Source organism: Haliotis cracherodii, unplaced genomic scaffold (assembly GCF_022045235.1).
Source record: "Haliotis cracherodii isolate W230 unplaced genomic scaffold, xgHalCrac1.p SCAF_9, whole genome shotgun sequence".
NCBI lineage: Eukaryota > Metazoa > Mollusca > Gastropoda > Lepetellida > Haliotidae > Haliotis > Haliotis cracherodii.
Window position 1 is genome coordinate 46,222,314 of NW_027266343.1, and position 15,612 is coordinate 46,237,925.

The 15,612-nt window shown below is 40.3% G+C and overlaps 1 long non-coding RNA gene across 1 annotated transcript; it reads right to left on the reverse strand.

Moving 5' to 3' along the window:
* Positions 1–10,590: 10,590 nt before the first annotated feature.
* On the reverse strand, positions 10,591–13,951 carry LOC139452431 (uncharacterized). The gene is made up of 3 exons (XR_011652371.1): positions 13,869–13,951; positions 12,041–12,270; positions 10,591–10,632 (listed from the first exon to the last, which is right to left on the reverse strand). It is a non-coding gene; the product is annotated as an uncharacterized lncRNA (long non-coding RNA).
* Between the last annotated feature and the right edge of the window lie 1,661 nt (positions 13,952–15,612).

The window sequence follows — 15,612 nt, forward strand, 5'->3', positions numbered from 1 at the left end:
TATGGAGCATTTGCCGGGTTGAGTTCGACATATCCTTAATTTGACACATCCGAGGTCGAAACAAGGGGGTTCGAGTGTATAGTTCATTTCGTCATTATCATTATTTGTTTTCGGTTATCAATAGACCAATACTTTTGGCTTGGGTTATATATAAGTATCTAGCTGCATTTTTCTTAATATTCACGTATTAAAAACAAAGAAAAAACGAAGAAAGAATTTGTTGTCTTGATGTTAATAGTCTGAAGCTGATTGTGATGCAAATGCAACACAGTTCCCTTTGGGTGACTAACAATATATAAAACTGTTGATTACCCCATGGTTCAAGAGAAGCGAATGATAGAAATTATACGAAGCACACGTATAATAAACCATATAAGCATTCTATGTGTTTCCCATGTAGAACCAAGTTACATTGTTGGAACCGTTTAATGGACTTTTAGAACAGATTTCTTATGAATTTGCCGCTTTTATTTACCTGCAGATTTGACGCTACTCGGTGGAATTCGGAAGCGCGAGCAGGGGATAAGTGAATGAGTGAGTGAGTTAATTTGGTTTAACGCCTCTTTTAACATTATTCCAGCTATATCACGGCGTGTCACCTTAATGTGGGAGGAAAGCCCGAAGTGATGCAGGTCTCAGACGTTTACCACTTCGGTGAAACCCACGAGCACGGGTATGGTGCTGACAAACCTAAAAAACATAATCGGGGCGATTGGAACCCACAGGTTTCTGGCATGTCAAAGGGACGCAACTCTGCACGGCGAAACGTGGCCACCTTTGACGACTGGGCCACCAGTAGGGGGATGAGATGAAGTCCATTCTTCATAGGTTGCATATTCTAATCAAAGAAGCAATAGCAGCGCCTTTAAACAAAGTATGTCACTGTATATTGGTTGGTTGGTTGTTTAACGCTGCTGAATATATTAGATGTATGCCAGCGGCCTGTAAATAATCGACTCCGGGCAAGACAATCCTGTGATTAAAATCATGAGCATCGATCAACGAAATTGGGATGCGATGACAAGCGTCAACAAAGTCAGCGAGCCTGGCCATCCGATCCCGTTAGTCGCCTCTTACGGCAAGCATAGTCGCCTTTACGACAAGCATGGGTTGCTGAAGAAGTTGCTATTGTAATCTTCCCGTGTCGTCACTGTATGTACCACAGCTTTGTTTCCCATCAGTGCACTTACTTCCCTGTCTGACATACATTGACAAAATGTAGCACAGCAACCTTGTAACAAAACGTCATGAATATTGAGCAAATCCATGCAGTCAAAATTGTTATTATGACATCACAACGATGATTGTGACGCTTTATATATGACGTTACAGTCACTTATTTCAAGGTCCTTGTTGTCTTCAAAATGGTAATACACTATGTTAGTATTTCTATCGAGACATTTGTTTTGTACATGTCACGACTCTGTATTTAATACCCCATTTTAAATGTTGTTATCATTTCTTTAAAGTGCATACAGACCTTGATTCTTGACAAAATGGGGATGCGGTCCTCATATCAGATGTTTCAATCAGAGGTAATTAAGGTAATTTGAAACTTATGATTGGCCATTCAGAAGAGCCATAAGAATAGTCACATTCAGTATTTCTATTCATATTTAGATTTGATTCCTGTGATCACTCATTCACTCAACTGACTCGGTGAAACTGAAACTATCCTCTAAGAAAAGAGGTAGATTAGTTAAAGATAAACGAAATGTGTTACTTAATCACTCATTGTATAACATTGATGTTCATTCAGAGTGAGTGAGTAAGAATTGGTTTACTCCGCTTTTAGAAATATTCCAGCCATATCACTGTGGGGACACCAGAAATGGACTTCACACACTGTATCCATGTAGGGATTCGAACCCGGGCCTTCGGCGTGACGAGTGAACGCTTTAACCACGAGGCTACCACACTGTGCCAAGGCCCCACAGCCCCAAAATTTAGCTATTATGTTTATATCAGAAACGAAGCCTGTTTGAAATAAATGTCCCATCAATAAACATAGACAGAATGTGTGCAGCAATTTTTTTTTCACATCCCCTTCCGCCACATCACAGCCATTTAAAGGCGAGTTTTAGATAGCCGAGTCTGGCTCAGACAGGCCACTGGTTCATTTACACCATGAAAAAGTATATGAATTTACAGTCAGGGTGCCATGAAAAAGTATATGAATTTTACAGTCAGGGTGCCATGAAAAAGTATATGAATTTACAGTCAGTGTGCCATGAAAAAGTATATGAATTTACAGTCAGGGTACCATGAAAAAGTATATCAATTTACAGTCAGGTGCCATGAAAAAGTATATCAATTTACAGTCAGGGTGCCATGAAAAAGTATAACAATTTACAGTAAGGGTGCTATGAAAAAGTATAACAATTTACAGTCAGTGTGCCATGAAAAAGGATAACAATTTACAGTCAGGGTGTTATATTTGCGATCTGTATTTTAATCGGGTACTGCGACAAGTATGCGTCTTTTCTCCTCGAAACTATCTACGATATATCGAGTTATCAGCATTTCGAGACAGTACTTATAAGATTGCTGGAAGGTACATGAGTGTCGGCTTTTTATGGGAAAACTCTCTTAAAGATCTCTGCATCGAGTTTATGTGCAGTATGTTGTAAAGACCATCAACCCTGCAGTGTTGGTTGGATGAAGTTGGCTGGCCTAAAAAGTGAAAAAGAAGGAGCAGGCACATTTCCCACTCGAAACCGTCAATGAGTATTTGTTGGTGTTGTTTAACGCCGCACTCAGCAATATTACATCTATATGGCCTGCAAATAATCGAGTATAGACTAGACAATCCAGTGATTAAAATCATGCGCATCGTTCCACGCAATTGTGATACAATGACATGCATTGATCCGCGTGATCCCGTTAGTCGTGTCTTACGACAAGCAAAGTCGCCTTTTGCGGCAAGCATGGTTTACTGAAGTTATTGTGCATCAAAATGTAAATATAAAATGTAGATTATACAACGAAAGTAATGAGACTGTCCAACACATTGTCAGTGGATGCACAGCTGTGGCACAAACATGGTATCTTATGCGACATTGATGGTGTGGCTCGAACCTTTTATTGGCGTCGTCGACATGCTTACGGTTTTAGTTTAGAGGACCATCCATGGCACGACACAGAACATGCATAGGGCGTTTTGGAAATTGATAATTATAGAATTCTTTGGAATAGGCCCGTTCCTTAGGTTTGGTACCTCCCAATCTGTTAACTGGCATTGGAAGAGTACCCGAGTTTGCCAACAGGAACACAACCCTCTTGACAATCTGCGTATAAGTGAATGAGGAGTCTTCAGATTCTCCGAAAAGTTCTTGGTGGGTTGTACGAGGCAGCGCTTCCTGGTAGCCGGACTACGTGTAGAGGGGGCAAGGGCCCTGAGCTGATGAGGGGCCTAACAAGCTGACTATGTCAGGCTCATTCATTTGCTGCATTTATTGTTTTTATTTTAATCTGTAAAATATAATAATGGCAATGATGATACGATTTTAATTTGTTTACAAGTGTATTTGTGTGTCTCTTGATCCTTTTTATTTCATAATATTGTATGGTATTTGTTATATATTAATGTACGAATTTACATCGTCCTGGCAGATTTTTTTATTTTCGTGATAATATAATAAATCATATAAAATGCGACACCATTTTCTAAATATTTATATTTTATCAATACTATTAGTTGAAGCATGTTATCGATCCCAGTTTCGTGGATCGATGCTCATGATATTAATCACTGTATTGTCTGGTACAGACTCGATTATTTACAGACCGCCGTCGTAAAGTTGGAATATTGCTGAGTGCGGCGTAAAACAACAAACCAACCGACCAACTATAAATGTTCTATTAAACAATGCGTGAATGCATAACATAAAATAACCCCAAACACGCTAACTTCTTCTTAGGCAATCTTGCGCATTATATATAGTGGAGCATTATTTTTGCACATATTGACGGACGTGATTGAGTATAGAAAACACACATTACAATAACCAGGACAACCTGCGGTTAAAGGGAAAACATGGGACAAACGTGCACATAGTGTATTCCTCTTGATATTCTAAGCACAGCTAGTTAAAGTTGATATATGTATGAGATCACTTCTATCCAGCCTTAGTCATGGGTATACGTTCGTAGAACAAAAACCATCTTGACAGTTACCACATATTCAAAGGGATCATCACTTTGCTGGTTGATATCCCTAGCGTTGGAATAATTATGCTTACATAAACACCGTAGTATTGACAGTTCAATACATCGATATATCTCAAGGGCAATCTACGCCAGTCGTCCTTAGGTCTGCGAGTGGGGGATTGTCTTGAGAGGAATGTCTTCGATCAAGACACATGTACTTAGTATAAGTGTACACAATATTCTTCCATAACAGTGTAGCTATGTAACAGATAGAAAACGAGTGAGAGTACTTTATCGGATTATAGAGGTATAGAGTTGTGAGAACATAAACGATGAGGCAGTGAAGTATTGTCACACCTCCATCTGCCAAATACTCGAGTTCCAAATAAGAAGTAATATCCGTGTATATTGAGAACAGATTTCACAAACGGCACTTTTCACCTTCAATTCAAACATACGGCCAGGCTACTGCATAAATCTCCAGCTATTTGCAGCTCGATCGGTATTGTTGTATAAAATGTATTGACTGAATTACATTTACAATATAATTGAACTAAACGGGACCCTAATTCATGTGTTTTTTTCTATTGCCAGTGAAAGATATAGTTTTGAAATTTCCCACGTGAGGTTGATGACAAGCTTGGCAATAGACATTACATTAAAGAGCTGTTAGTTTAATATTTCCTCAGCTGTTTGTTGGTATTCTGGGTGAGAAAAACGTGTTCCTCCCGCATCACTACTGTTTTGATATATTTGAACAGCAGTCTTATATGGTTACAAACTAAGATATATGCATGAGTATATGTTTTCATTTAGTTTGTGTGTCATTTAAATGAGTGACGGGTTGATTGCAATTTCTTAAATGCTTGTTCACAATGATGAATAAGGGTCGGATGTCCTTATATTTAGCGGGCTTTAAAAATTATCAGTGAGCGTGTCAGATTTTGGTTTGGTTTGGTTTGGTTTGTTGTTTAACGCCGCACTCAGCAATATTCCAGCTATATGACGACGGTCTGTAAATAATCGAGTCTGGACCAGACAATCCAGTGATTATTATCATGAGCATCGATCCGCTCAATTGGGATCGATGACATGCATCAACCAAGACAGCGAGCCTGACCACCCGATCCCGTAAGTCGCCTTTTATGACAAGCATAGTCACCTTTTATGGCAAGTATGGGTTGCTGAAGATCTATTCTACCCCAAGAAGTAAAAATAGAAATAACCTCACAAACAAACAAAATATTTAACATACCTTGGTTTCGTAGAGGCTTCATTTCCAAATTTTGAACTACATGTATGTAGTGCCTCGCTGCCTTTAACTTCAGTGTAACATCTCAGAGTTGTTTTACATTAATACATTTAATTATGGTTTGCTAAATTTCATGAACAGTATATCTTAATATCTTTAACCCTGGGCCCTCCGATATCAATCACGATATTTTCATGACTTTCAAACAATTTGCAGATTTAACAGCCCGATGGTTGAATATGGTGTACTATTTTAGGTCAATATGACCTAACGTTATTTCTATTTTGCAAGTTTGTTTGTTGTTTAACGGCGCACTCAGCAATATTCCAGTTATATTACGGCAGTTTGTGAATAATCGAGTCTGGACCAGATAATCCAATTGTTCATCTCAAGAGTTTTGATCCCCACATTTGGGATAAGTCCCTGAGCCTTACAGCCCAAGCCATTTAGGCGCCTCTCACGACAATCATAGATTGCTGGGTACCTATATTGAAATAATTCTTACAAGGAATCCCCACTAAGTTGTAGTATGAGTTTATTTGTTTGTTGTTTAACGCCGCGCTCAGCAGTATCACAGCTATATGACGGCGGTCTGTAAATAATCGAGGCATTGGCATCATGAGCATCGATCCACGCAATTGGGATCGATGACGTGCATCAACCAAGTAAGCGAGTCTGACCACCCGATCTCGTTAGTCGCCTCTTACGACAAGCATATATAGTCGCCTTTTACGGGTCTTCATGGGTCTGTAGTATGAGGACAACATGTACACACCCTACAAACTTTCTACACATCCTACAGGCATACACTTACTAATATATAATGTTATACTTAAAATGTTTGTTTGCTTCATGTTGTTTAACGCCGCACTCAGCAATATTCCAGCTATATGACGGCGTCTGTAAATAATCGAGCCTGGACCAGAAAATCCAGTGGTTGACATCATGAGCATTGATCCACACAATTGGGATACGATGACGTGCATCAACCAAGTCAGCGAGCCTGACCACCCGATCCCGTTAGTCGCCTCTTACGACAAGCATAATCGCATTTTACGGCATGCATGGGTTCCTGAAGAACTATTCTACCCCGGATCTTCATGGTTCGTTACACTTAAATAGTATACTGTAATTCATCTTAACTCAACTCAACTGTAACTCAACTTAACTTCGTCGCTGTACTCACTCGCTCGCATACGTATTTTTTTCGAAAAAATAATAACATTTTGTATTTTAACGAATGACTTTATTTCGAATGTCTTAGAGAAGACGATGTCCTAGCCAAAGCTAGTTATGTTTTGCTTTTTCATGTCAACCGTTTAATTCATGCCGAACAAAACAAGATTTGGATCACTAATATTTGGGGTGATATGTTTAGGAAATTGAGTGCTTAGTCTTCACTACCAATCCCCAAAAATATTTATGATCTCCAACTTTTGTTGTACAGTATATTAAAGTATGAGTGAAACGAGTTAATTAAGGCGTGTTAGGACAAGATCCTGAAATGTTCCTTAACGTGCCTTTGTTTGTATGCTACTATTGTCTTCACATCCTCGCGGTCGATACATTCATGAGAACGTCATCCAAGAGAATAAGACAGTGTGCTGTTAGGGTCCGCTTAATGCAGGACAAATTACACACGCTTCTATAAGTGTATCGAACTGTATCGACAGTGGGAAATAAACAACAGGAAGAAGGTCATTAAACATAATTACGGTCGAGTAGGTATGTTCACACACAATGTACCTCAATGGTGTATGTGTATTGCTGTTGTTTAAACTATAAATATGATTGAAAATTTAAGTGCATGCTTAACAGTTCTTGCCCATGTTGTTACCACTAAGGCGTCACTTAAATATCGCCCTCTTTAACTGGAATAAGCCTACACAAAACCTGTAGAAGTCCGTGGAGGCAACAGCAAGAACAACACTGATGATAACAGTGCTTCCAATGGTCCCGATGCTGATGGCCGAAGGTCGATCATCTGCAACTGATGTCTTGCTTCGACGGTAGGACGATAGTAACTTCTTCTTCAGATGAAGGAGTTTCTGTTCTTCTTTCCAATCAAACAAAGTTTCTCGCTTTCGGCAAATACATACTGCCCCACGCACTGTCAAAGAAAGAAAATCGTTCATCGCAAGACTAACGTTTAAAGTCTCAAAACAAATTTGTTTGTTTAACGCCGCAATATGACGGTATATTCCAGCAATATGACGGTATATTCCAGCTATATGACGGCGGTCTGTAAAATAATCCAGTCTGGACCAGACAATCCTGTGATTGACATCATGAGCATAGACCAACGCAATTGGGATCGATGACATGTATCAACCAAGTCAGCGAGCCTGACCACCCGATCCCGTTAGTCGCCCTGTACGACAAGCATAGTCGCCTTTTACGGCAAGTATGGGTTGCTGAAGACCTATTCTACCCCGGAATCTTCACGGGTCTCACAATAAGTAAATACATACCGTCATGTGTACTATTAAGGAAAGCAAACTATGTTCCTGTGAGAGAGCATTCATTTATGTATTTCCTTACCTGAACTATTACAGATTTGCAAGCCATTAACGAGTCCCAGGGTTGTGTTTGTGGTTAAAACAGTTGTACTGCTGTCATGATTGGTAGGTTCCGTTATCGTTGGAGTATTGACAGACGGTATAACAGCAGTTGTAGTAGGATCAGCTGTAGTAGAAGCAGCAGCAGCAGCAGTAGTAGTAGTAGCAGTAGCAGCAGTTGCAGTAGTAGGAGTAGCGGAAATAGCTGTAGGCGGAGTTGTAACAGCAGCAGAAAAGGTGTCAGCAGACGTTGTAACAATGCCAATTCCAGTACTAGCAGTTGCAGCCGTAGTACTGTTTGTAAGTGCAACCGTAGGACCAGAGGCAGATGTTGTGGTAGCCAAGTATGTAGTATCAGTTGAAGCAGCAGCAGTTGTAGTACTAGTTGAAGCAGTAGTAGTAGTAGTAGTAGTAGCTGTAGTAGTTGCAGCAGCTGTAGTAGCAGTAGCAGCAACTGTCGTAGCAGTAGCAGTAGCTGTTGTAATACTTGGAAATGTAGTAGCTGTTGAAGCAGCAACTGTAGTGGTGTTGGTGTCAGTTGTGACAGCCGCGTTGCTTGTATTGATAGAATACGCGGTGGTGGTAGTAGAGGAGGCACTAGGTGTCACAGTGCTCGTAGTTGTAGATGCGTTACACCTGCCATTGGCCTTTGTAACATTGTTAGCAACAATATTTTGAGTTGCTGGGTTGTAAATGCCTGTAGAGAAATATAGCTCATTGAATATACTTCAGTATGGAATAGCAATAGTAGTCCTCTCCTTTTTCCTATTAGTTTCAAATGGGGACTAGACTCAGGCGAAATACCCGTCGTTACGAGCTATCAACTCAACTGTCACGTAGCAATAAATGATAATGATTGATTAAATAAAACAATATTTCGGACAATATTTCAGTTTCACATGACACTAATTACAGTCTTAGGTCTTAAAGTGATCCTGTTCGTGGAGCATAGGCGGCTTAATGACTTCCTTAGTTTCACTTTCCCAGAACGTGAAACGAAAAATTATCATTGTTAGCTGATAGAATATTACACAGGGTGTAAGCACTGTTCATGCCAAACCGGAAGTTGGTAGGTAACTACCATTTTCTCACTAGACAGAGAAAAATGTGATTTCACCCGAGCACATAAAACATGTTTTAGGGAAGTTTTTAACCCTTTTAAATAATATTTTGAACTAAGTTGAACTTCTAACATGCACCGAAGGGCTTCCGCACCATTATCGTTGTAGTATTTATATACGACACTAAATAAAAAGTTCAATATTTTTTAGCGTTCCTTTTGATGTCATCTGGTACGAAAGCGACGAATTAAAAACTAGATTCACTTCAGTTTGAAAACGACATCATTAATTCATACGAGCGTACTTTAAGTCAATTGTAGCTTGATTGTTGTGTTCTATCAAAATCACTTCCACGATAGTTTACGTATAGCCTTTGATTAAATGCGCTGCAGGACAAGAGTTAGTTAGTGATTACAGGGACAGCTGAATAATGGGAGTGACGTTTCTACATTCGTCTACATAACTGCATATGAAAAACCCGTCAAATATCGATCTTCGTGGACAGTGATAATAATACGGTGAAACTCGGAAAAATATGTATAGCACTCTTTACAATACGTTACAGTGATAATAACAAAATTATTTCCGTTGTTAAATATAACGAAAAAGTAAAATTAATGCGTACAAATGTGCTTTGCAAGCGTAATGGCTTAATCAAATTGGGACATGGGTGACCCAATTATAAAAGGTGCCGCAATTCGCTGTACAGATTTGAGTCCCTTGAACACGACAGAAATATGATTGTGCATAGCTGCGTCCCAATGATTGTTGGTTGGAATCCCGGTTCGCTCAGATTATGTTTCTAGATCTGTCATCAACATATTCATACTAGTGGGTTTCACCAAAGTGGTAAACGTCTGCATCACTTCATGCTTTCCTACCACAATGAGCTGACACGCCTTGATATAACTTGAATACTGTTCAAAGCGGCGTTAAAAACCCAACTCACTCATTCACTCTCAACGAAATGTGAATTCCCTAAAACATCGAAAAATCAGATAAATTCAAAGATGACATGCAAGACAAGTATATATTTTTTTTGCAAAGACAAGGCGTAAAACATTGCACACAAAACCAAAAAACACCCATCTGTTTTCAAAAACGTTCAGATTCGAATTTAGAAGATACTGTAATCTTCTGAAATTACTTCCACTATGATATTATTTCAAACGTATACCTTTTCTTACGTATAAAGTATCTCTTTATGTACCCTTTTGTATCCGATGTTACCTAATTTTGAGCCGTGGTCGCCGGTCGCCGATCTCCAAGAATATCAATGTTTGTATTACATTTATGATACCATACCAAGACCCAATACCAGATATTGATTCAGCCAGTTTGTGCTGTACGTTACCTGTGAAGCATCTCTTGATGTGGACAGTGGAAGATGCTGACGCTGATGTCGCCGGTTGTTCTTCTCCTATATACAGGGTGCTCCTCATGGCCATCCTGCAGAGACTGAGACTGGGTGTGTAGTCACACGCGGCACACTCCGTGTCCCCAGAGTCCGTAGTCCGACACAGTCGTTGACAGGAGGCCACGTCCTGACTCGATACGTTGACGTGCGTTTCCGTGATCAGTCGATCCTCCAGCGTCTCGAACGGGCACTCACCTGGAGATTGAAATCCAAAGTATATTACTGGCATTCAGTGACAGAGGAAAAATAGAAATAGAGTGAATGTTCTCTAACTCTGCAGTATATATATTCTAGCTACGATTCTGCTGATCGATTCTGGAGCAGGTAAACCAGCTATTTATAGCATGTGCAAGGATACAAACCGTCAGGGTGCAATGACACACTTTCAACCAAGTATATATTGTGACTACCAGATGCTCATCTGTCGGTCCTAAATGAGATGTCGGCCCAAGGACAGAAACGTTGTAAGAAACAATACATTAAAGGAATGTTTGTTTGTTTGTTTGCTGCTTAGCGCCGCAATAGTCCAGCTATATGACGGCGGCTTGTAAAAAAAATCGAGTCTGGATCAGACAATCCAGTGATTGACCACATGAACATCGATCCACGCATTTGGGATACGATAACATGCATCAACCAAGTCAACGAGCCTGACCACCCGATCCCTTTAGTCGCCTCTTACGACAAGCAAAGTCGCCTTTGCAAGACCTATTCTAGCCAGGATGTAATGCATGCATTTTATCTGTTCAGTGCGGAATGCTGTTTAGATCCATACTACTAATCCCACATTCATATGCATGTGCATGTATCACCTTAATCAAGCAACATTAATTAGACCAAACAGAGGAAGAAATGAAACTGGCCTAGAGAGTGTGGATTGTATATAATCTAAGAAAAGTATGATTTCCCCAATGAATGGTCGGTCCTTTAAGAAAATCAGTTGGGTTCAACGCCGTTTTGAACAGTATTCCAGTTACATCAAGGCGTGTCTGCATATTGTGAGGGGAAACCCGGAAGTGATGTTGGTCCCAGACGTTTACCAATTTGGTGAAACCCTTTAGTACGGGCATGGTGATGACAGACCTTGAAGCATAATTGGGGGGAACCGGGATTCAAACCCATAATCATTGGGACGCAGCTCTGCAAAATCATTGCGGCGCCTTAGACGAATGGGCCACCAGAGTTTTTGTGGAAGGAGATATAAACAATAGCGGCCCTGATATAACATCACGATGTCTTTCCTGAGTATCAATTGGCACACCCGATCACACTATCAACTAATTTGTCTATTCCTGGTCCATTCACTGTTACAGAGCGTCATAATATGATTGTAATATTACGTGTCGGGAACCCACCATGAAACAAATTGTAAAATGGCAATAGCCTGGCCCGAGTATCCAACAAAACAGATTCCACCGGGCGTAAAAGCTGAAAAAACGGTGAATATATTAATATCAGGTGTTCGCGAAAAGGGTCCCGTCCTACCGGTGGCATCCGCCATTCACACAATTTGCATAAAACATATATGTTTGTTGCTTGACGCTGGTAAGTATAGTATGGAAAAGTAAAAGTTCAGTAATAATCATCATTATACAAAAAATACCTTCTTCCTTCTGACACACAACGCAGGACTTAATATTGCACTTGGTTGTACGGATTTGGAAGTCATCTCTGTCTAGTCGTACACAGAAGTCGACATCTTGGTAATTAGGTTCGTTGTTATACCACAGAGTCGAGCTGCCAAGTGGGCTACAGTCTCCCTGCCAGCGATACTGAACCACGGACGCGTCGTCTTGTTCTCTGTCGTAAATTCCCGTCCACAAGTCGCCGGTCCTGTGTATGTAGAAGACCAGGGAGTCAGACCTTTGTTATTATACTTGCCGTAAAAGGCGACTATGCTTGTCGTAAAAGGCGACTAACGGGATTGGTCGGTCAGGCTCGCTGACTTGGTTGATGCATGTCATCGATCCCAATTGCGTGGATCGATGCTCATGATATTAATCACTGGATTGTCTGGACCATACTCAATTATTAACAGACCGCCGTCATATAGCTGTAATATTGCTGAGGGCTGCGTTAAACAACAAACCAACCAACCAACATGTGTGATGCTTCCTGTCGTATTGAACAGAAGAACTATTTCCCCTGGTCAGAATGTCAGACCTTTGATATCAGTATATGTGTGATGTTTTCTGTTGTATTTTCAAGTGATTGAAATCATGAGCATCTATCCGCGCAATTGGGATCGATGACATGTATCAACCGTGTCAGCGAGCCTGACCACCCGATCCCGTTAGTCGCCCTTTACGACAAGCATAGTCGCCTTTTACGGCAAGCATGGGTTGCTGAAGATCTATTCTACCCCGGATCTTCACGGAATTGTTGGAACTCTACCGTTGCCTGACAACTAAGCAATGTGTCGAGTAAATCCATACTTGCCGTAAAAGGCGACTATGCTTGTCGTAAGAGGTGACTGACGGAATCGGGTGGTCAGGCTCGCTGACTTGGTTAATGCATGTCATCGTATTTGCGTCTTCAGCAGCCCATGCTTGCCGCAAAAGGCGACTATGCTAGTCGTAAAAGGCGACTAACGGGTTTGGGTGGTCAGCCTCGCTGACTTGGTTCATGCATGTCATGATTGTCTGGTCCAGACTCGATTATTTACAGACCGCCGTCATATAGTTGTTATATACTACCAACAAAAAACAAACAAAAGTTTTCCAAACATTGCACGAGATTACATCTGAGCACTCATTGAACTGAAGACTCACTGGTTACCCTCTCGCTTGAACATAGTGACTGCATGTACATGCTGCATTTATTTACGGGTGAGGAATTCATTGAGTACAAACCCGAGAAGTAGCGACGATGTATTGTTTCATGCTGTAACACGACTACCTGCCTAAACCTGTAATAATCAGTCATAATCATCATTTAAGAAAATTCGATCAGTGTTTCTTTTTAAATTGTTGGTCGGTTGGGTTGTTGTTTAACGCCGCACTCAGCAGTAATACAGCTATATGACGGCGGTCTGTAAATAATCGAGTCTGGACCAGACAATTCTCTACCCGGATCTTCACGGGTTGTTTCTTTTTGAAAAAGATATGAACTTTCATGTTTGAACGTAACCGATATCTAACTCAGGGCCAACGAATTATTTGGAGTGATGGAACGTTGAAAATAATACATTTTATGTTTATTGAGAATTTTCGCTAAATCATATTCCTCTTAGAGATACAGTAAACTACATTTATAACGAACACGCTTATAACGAACTATATAGCACAACATTTAGGAAAAATATACCATAGGATAGATTCGGAAATGTGACTGACTCGTGAAAAGAAAAATGTCACCACAAAATGGAAAACTACACGATCGCGAGATGTAAGGGTATCCTAGGTATTGATATGTGTAAAGGAACAACTTACAGATATCCATCTGTTTCCCATTTTTCGGCGATTATCTGAAAAACAGTCACCTCTTCCGGATTCTTGACGGTCAGCATATTTTGTCCAAATTGATCACAGACATCTTGAGCTTCATTCCAGGTGTATTTCTGCTTGAACAATGTGAATGTTCGGACACGTCTGGTGTTGGACACCATGCCAACTGAAACACAAATGTCATTAAACGCCTAGATTATTAAATAGTACGTGTGGAGATGGTTTAGTGATTTGTTTGTTTGTTGTTTACGCGCACTCAGCAATATTACAACTTTATGACGGCGGTCTTTTGATAATCGAGTCTGGACCAGACAATCCAGTGATTGACATCATGAGCATCGATCCACGGGCCGTGTGAGTTAGTGAATGTTGTTTAACGCCTCAGATGACAAAATCTCAGTGGCGTAAAAAAATTACGATTCTGGACCAGACAAACCAGTGATTGAAATCGAGTTTTAGATAAACGAGATATAACCCTTCTCATATTCATAAGACATTTGTGCTAAAAGCAGAATGGATAGTTGGATTCCGACTGTACCATGCGCCGGTGTTTATAAATCACTATCACATAGGGGTGATACCAGGTGTTCACGATTAGGTGAACGTATCCTTTCACACCGTTGGTTGTTGGTTTGTTGTTTAACGCCGCACTCAGCAATATTCCAGCTATAAGACGGCGGTATGTTAATAATCGAGTCTGGACCAGACAATCCAGTGATTAATATCATGAGCATCGATCCACGCAGTTGGGATCGATGACATGCATGAACCAAGTCAGTGAGCCTGACCACCCGATCCCGTTAGTCGCCTTTCACGACAAGCATAGTCACCTTCTCTTACAACAAGCATGGGGTGCTGAAGACCTATTCTACCCCGAATCTTCACGGGTCCCTTTCACACCGTTGGCACACGTCACAAACACACGCAAAGGCAAGTCTAACATAAAACGTTTTGAAAATTTGCTTCGGCCTTGAATGTTGTAACATTGATCATACAACTTTTAAGCATGAGCCGTATGACACTCTCGGCAAAGCGATTGTACCGAAAAAAATGTAAGATGAAGACAACAGCTGCTGGAATATTGCTCGACATAACAGGAAAGCTGAAGCCATACCTCTTGTCATACTGTCAGGAGGATAGCTTTTTCTCACTTTGAATTTCTATGCGTAGATGTCGCTTTTGTTTAGAAGTTGAAGAGTGACAAAGCAAACACAATTTATGGGTAACAACTTCTTATGACCTCGTTTCGTTGTAGATCTTTAAAGCGTTTTTTACTTGACAACGATCTAAGGATACAGAAACGTCGCTATAATAATATATTAATGAAGTTGTTATTCATACACTGTGTCTACTTATATAACAATCACATACATGTATGAGTGTTCGCATGACAGAGTAAATTATCATTTTACTGATGGTCTGTGTGTCATAAGTCCTCCGATAATATATAAGATGTACTCTTTATAGACATTAATTTCTTAAAGACGTTTTAAGAATATTACTTGAAAACGACGTTAAATCCCATTTACCTCATCTCACCTTTACCAATTACAATATTTTATTGGGATTTTATTGAGATACAACAGACTGTGGTAATGGTTTGGCCCTTGGAAACATGAGCTGTACATGTATCTCTGAGCAATAAGAACTAGTAGAATTGTTTTAACTCATACGTAATGTCCCAGAATGTTGTGTTCGTAATGTCCCAGTATTTTGTTATGTGTGAAGA